Raw genomic sequence first — 6,310 nt, 5'->3', positions numbered from 1 at the left:
TGACCGCCATTTGAAGAACGGGAGATGTTAGATTTTGGACATTACCGCATTGATCGGTTCTGTCAGTTCCGTATATTTTTTGTCGGTACGTATCGTGCGCCTGCTGTCAACTTGCAGCAGTTCATCCGTTTGGTGAGAGCACTGATCGTTCGATCGGCAAGAACCCCGCCTTTTATCTCATTTACCCCGCTGCCATGGTTCTGGGCTTTGAGGCGGTACGAAACTTATTGGCTAAGCAATTTCAGGAGATGCCGTTTTACTAGATACGCGTCCGGCTTTAACCCGCAAGGCATCGTCCTCTACCTTGTAGTATTCTTCAACTTTCTTCATCAACCCCCAGACCGTTTTGGGGGGTCTTCTGGTCAAGTAACTGTAGAGGGCACTGTCTGGTTGCAATCCCATTTTGAAGGCGGTGATGGCCATGGAGTCGTTGCAAGCATCGTCAACAAGATTAAAGCATTCTCAATAGCGCACCGAATACGCTCTCAGTGTTTCTTCAGGTTGAATTTGCATCGTCCAGAGAGAGTCTGCTTGTTTTGGCTGGACCTCGTTGGTGATGAATCTGGCCCTAAAGGACTTGTGTAATTGATGGAAGCTTTTGACCGAAGCTGGCTCCAGTTTGTAATACCACTTGACTGCCAGAGGTCCCAAGCTGCTAGGGAATATTCGGCACATGAGGGCCTCGTTGTCTGCATGTAATGTCATGGCTTGCTTGTAGTGACGGATGTGATCGGTGGGGTCTGATTTTCCATCGTAGAGGGTAAATGACGGAGCTTTGAACTTCTTGGGCAGAATTGCCCTTGCAATCCGTCGGACAAAGGGATCGTGTTGATCTTCTTCATCCGAACTGTTTCTCCTGCGCTTATTCCCTGTTCGTAGACTTTTTTCAGAGGAGTTGGAGGTTTCGGATCGTCCCTTCTTGTCGGGCTCCGTGGATAATGAGTTGGAGTCACTATTGGTGTCCCTTGGTTGGGCTCAAGGTCGTTGTTCACCTGCCCTTGGAGGTCATTCAGGATCTTGGTGCGCGGCTTCTCTAGATTTCGCTACTTCCAGGGCCAAATCTTGACGGAGACGTTCATTTTCAACGATCATATTCTCCAGCCTTTGTTCATTCTGCTTTGCTTGTTCCATAATTGCTTGCATTGTTTCTTGCGCTAAGTCGTTGGTGAGTCGAAGTTCAAAGCGCGTCTTGCAGCGATGGTTTCCTTTCCGAGCATATTTGTTGGAGTAAGGTCATCCCTCTGTGTAATCTCGTCAGTGGCTACCGGAGGATCTTCGGTTACGCCTTCTATGGATGTATTCGAGTATTCCCACAGACGGCGCCAATTGTGGGGATAGTGGTTTGGAAATACCCTTCGGATCCTGAGAGACGCTTGGATTCCTCAGATAGTCACCTGAAAGGAAATAAACACTCTGACGTGGGTGCCGGAATTAGCACTCCGACGGACAAGTCAGTCTCAAGCTCTAGGTTACTTGTATTCTAAGTTAAACAAGGAGAGATCCTTACCCTTCTCTGTAGTTCTTGTATTTATACTCGTTTACTGGGCCTCGAGGCCAGGGCCTACTCGTTACTTATTGTCCTCTCTCATATTCGGCTCCATGGATTTATGCTTATCCGGCCTATCTATTGTATTCGGCCTCCTGAGCGCGCCAGGTAACGCCGAATAGTGTCTGTTCTGCAGAGTACGCTCTTCCCGGCATTGCCAAATATTCGGCTCCCACATTTCCTTATGCCTGAAACAAAAAAATTTCAAAGCAATACACATTAAACATCCAAGATATCGATTTGACTGACTAAACAACAATATAACCCATCAATTTATATGCCTGAAAATGTGTCGGGACATCTGTACCAGTGGATTCAAGTCAGGTCTTAAACCCGGGATAATACATTATAAGAGGACTAAACATTACGGATTTTCTTGGAGGACCATTTTTTGTAATTTTTGCTCTCTTTTATTAGGTAATAAACCTCTTCTCTTTAGCTTTGCTTTTGTTATGGTCCAAAAGCATTTTGGTTATATCTTATATGGTATTTGGTTGTAATTCGATTATTATTATTATTATTTTTATAGTTATAACTCCCATAGGAGTGAGTTATGAAATTTGTGATGATTAACTCCATAAATGTCATAACTTGCATATGATACATACCTTTTTGAGGATGTGTATCATAGCATTACCCGTAAATAAAATAATGTCTTCAATGATAGAATGCAAGAAGTCCTTCTAAGGCTTCGTTTGGGAAGAATGGGTTGGGTAGGTTTGGGACTATTTTAGCCACAAAAATACAAAATAGGCTTTTTAGCCCAATAAGACAAAATATCACATCCAACCCATAATCATTACATTCTTTCTCTTACAAAAAGTCAAAAAAGCCAAAAAGCTCTTTCAAACGAGGCTTTTTAGCCCTAGGCTAAAATAGCCAAAATATCAAAAAGCCATAACAAGTATATTTTCGTATACAGAAATTAAGTATATTTTCGTATTTTATTAAGTTTTTTTAAAAATTTCTTCAGAAATAGTTTACTTTTCAAGTACATTTAGATTAAATGTATTTAAAAATTAAAATTTTTAATGAAAATTTCATTTTTTTTAATAAAAATAAAACATGAAAAACAAAAAATCAAGTCGTTTGTTAATGTTTTTGTTTCCTATTTTCTGTTTTTGTTTTCATTTTTTCTGAAAATTGAAAATAAAAACTTGTTCGGAATATTATTTTCGTTTACAAAAGCATAATATTTATGTCAAAATTTGTGAAATGTTTGAAAACACAAAAAATGTGTTTTCATGTAAAATCTTGTATTTTTATATAATAAAAATAAAGGCAAATTTGACTTTACCTTTTGCAGTTTGGGCAATGTGCAGGTTATCCGCCTAACGTTTGAAAATGACCACATAATTCCCACATGATTTGTAGATTGAAGTGTATAGTTAAACATTCCATTCAATTTAACAAGTGTGAAACACATGGCAGACATAAGAGAGTTATATGCTCATTTTCAAATTTCAAGAGGGCAAATTGCACATGGAATAAAGCATAAGGGGTTAAACTACACTTTGTCGTCCAACACAAATGATGAAAATACAAGGGTATTTTAGTCTTTTTCATTAAATCATTAACGGACCTAACTGTGCACTTCAGTTTATAAACCACGTGGGGTTGTTATGTGGTCATTTCCAAATATTATGGAGATAAACCGCACATGACCCAAATCACAGGGGGTAAAGTGAAGTTTGCTCTAAAAATAATATATTTTTCAAAATTTTGGATAATTATTCACAGTATTTTGAATTTAATAGTCTGTATATTTTTCATACTAAAAATTTATTCAAAAAAATATTTTACACTATTTTATTATTTAGTATTAAATTTTGAGAATTTTAGTTATTTTATTTTATTTTTTCTCAAATTTTTATTGGACTGAAACGTAGCATTTTATGTATCAAAACCAACCCAACTTGCTTAACTTCTTTCCCACTTTTCCTCCGCCCTACTTCTCTCACCATCCCTCTCCCATACTCCCTCACTCACCTCTCTGCTATCTATCTTCTTCTTTTTTGTTTTTTGATCGGCAAATGTTAGTTATTAGATTAGCACTTATGGGAGAAAATCTTCTCACCCTTGGCAAAACACTTAAGTACTTGTACTCCCTTAATTCAACCCCCTAAGGGGAATTGAACTCATGATCTCCTTGGGATTAAGCCCTAAGAAAGGCATGGTGGCCAACTGGGCTTGGCCTAGTTGGTTTCTGCTATCTATTTATTTATCTATATATATATATATATACGTACATATCTTTATATGCATACATATGTGGCCAATTTTTGTAAGTAAGGAGCTAGCAAAACTTTATTCCCATTCTAGGGTGATTTTATCTTTTTTCTGATTATAACAATTTTCTACCTTACAAAATTATTAAAATAATAATAAAAATATAACACAGAAACTGACTTTTGAAAAGCTACTTTTGATTCAGTTATCTTTAAAACTTAACTAATTAAGAATGAAACTGGATGGGACATTTGTCTAGGTGGATGGCTAAGATTGTTTTTGGTTTTAAGAATGAAGAGGTGAGATTATTTGGAGGGCCTGGCTGAGATATATAATATCTATATAGAGGAGGACTTTTGTCTTCTCTCTCTTCACTTTTGTCTAGCTTCTCTCTCTCTCTCTTAATTCCAGAGGTTTCAAATTTTGAACCTCATTCTCAACCGACCAGCCACCGCCTCAGCCATTAGGAGCACCCTTCGTCTCACCACTACTGCAACCCCTCTCTCTTCAAGTCTAATCACCATTGTTGGTGTGTGGAAGAGTGATTTTGGGGGAAATTTTCTTTATTTTGATCACAATCAGGTGGATTGAGCCCTTTTCTCTCTCCACAAACCTATAAACGATTCATCTTAGGTTGTTTTGTTTTTTTTTTTTTTTTTTTTCCATCCCCACCAATCTGTTAACAGTCCTTTTTAGTTTAATGTGTATTGTGTTTTTGATTTTTTATTATGTGTGTATTTGATTGGGTTTGTGTATACTGGGTTTGTGGTTGGGTTTGGTTGGGTTTGTTGTATTTGTTGTATTTGATTTCATTATAAGAAATAGTGTAGTGTATATTGGGTTTGTGTATAGTGATTGGATTTTTTTATTATGTGTTGTATTTAAAATCCTGAAATTCATTTTTAGTTTTTTCTTTTTTTAGTTATATGTTGTTTCAATTGGATATTTAAAAGTTGCTTACTTCATTTGGTTATGTATTACTCTTATGTATTTTGGTCACGTGACTTATGTATTATAGGTTTGAGCACTACTAACCTGTAGCGACGTCTAAAACTGTGGATAACGTCCCTAATTTTGGTCATGTAAATTGTCTTTTTTTTTTATAATTATTATTTAAATTTACAATATTTATTATTTTCACACAAAAAGAACAATATCTCATAGTGGCAATCCTGGGAAGTCACTTGATTTTGTGGCAGACCAAACTAACTTATCAGCTTGAAGGCATCATTCCATACGGAAGTGTAAGGAATAACCATTTCATTTCATTTCATCTCATCTCATTCCAGTGAACCAAATGAAGTGTTTCAAATATGATTAGTGCTCTGATAAATGATTTGGGTGATTTTGATAAATGTGTGAATTGGGTTTCCTTTTTTGAGTAATGTTCTGTGATCTTTTGTTTTTATTTGTTTGTTCAAAATTATATAAGTGGTGATCCTCTCCACCACACATAGAACTTTAAACCCAAATGAAAGTATAATTTTTCAAGGCAATTAAAATCCATTAGGGTTTTTATTTGATAATTTGTCGTGGTATTGCTTTGCCTTGTTGATAGCTATTATGGGCAGTTTGGAAGTTGATTTCAATAATTTCTTTGATTTTGTGGGCAGTTTAGAAGTTTGAAAGCTATTATGGGCAATTTGGACGCTATTATGGGCAGTTTGGAAGTTTGATAATTTCTTTTCTTTGATTTTGAAGACCAACACATACTCTACATAGTTGATTTGTGGTGATTCTCTCTCTCTCTCTCTCTCTCTCTCTCTCTCTCTCTTTCTCTCTCTCTCTCTCTCTCTCAAGATTTATATTTAATGGGTTCAATAACTTTTTCGTGGTGAGCACCCAAACTTAGATTTGTAGATATATTTTTCATGTGAATGGGTTGTTGTTTCATGCTTTTTTGGGGGTTTTTAGTATGTTGTTATTGCATTATTGTACAAAGAGGTTTTCATTTGAACCTTTCTCACCTTTGTTTTTTTCCATCAATATTTAATGTACGTTTGTAATCTCATCATACACCACCAGTTAAGCCCACGTGTGTGGATGTGTGGATTTTGTTTTAGGCTGAAGATTTATAATGGAATGATTCCCACTAACTCCCACCCCCTATCTCAGTTAAAATTTTGATTTTGTTTAATTGGTACAAATGTATTCAATTTCCATGCAATTTGAAACTTTACCAACATAAGCAAGAAGGTAAATTCAATAAACCAAATGTAAATTCAATATCTATCAAAGGTAAATTCGTGAGTTATTGATATTGTTTAATTGGCATGAGTTATTGATATTGTTTAATTCATGAATTATGGAAGTTGAGTCAAAGTTTTTATTTAGTAAGATTTCAATTCATGGCTCCTTGGCATTAATGATGGATATTTGAATTTTATAACTTAATTATTTGGATTTGTAGTATCATCCTATTCAATCTTTGATTAATCTCATTAACAAAAGTCTTCTTATTTACATAGAATTCTCTAATTGATTGTTTATAATTTCATCATTATCGGTTGGTTTAACAAAGAAACCTTCTATTTG

Source organism: Camellia sinensis, chromosome 2 (genome assembly GCF_055761805.1).
Source record: "Camellia sinensis isolate YWXY chromosome 2, ASM5576180v1, whole genome shotgun sequence".
Classification (NCBI taxonomy): Eukaryota; Viridiplantae; Streptophyta; class Magnoliopsida; order Ericales; family Theaceae; genus Camellia; species Camellia sinensis.
Note: the sequence above shows the minus strand (reverse complement) of the source record.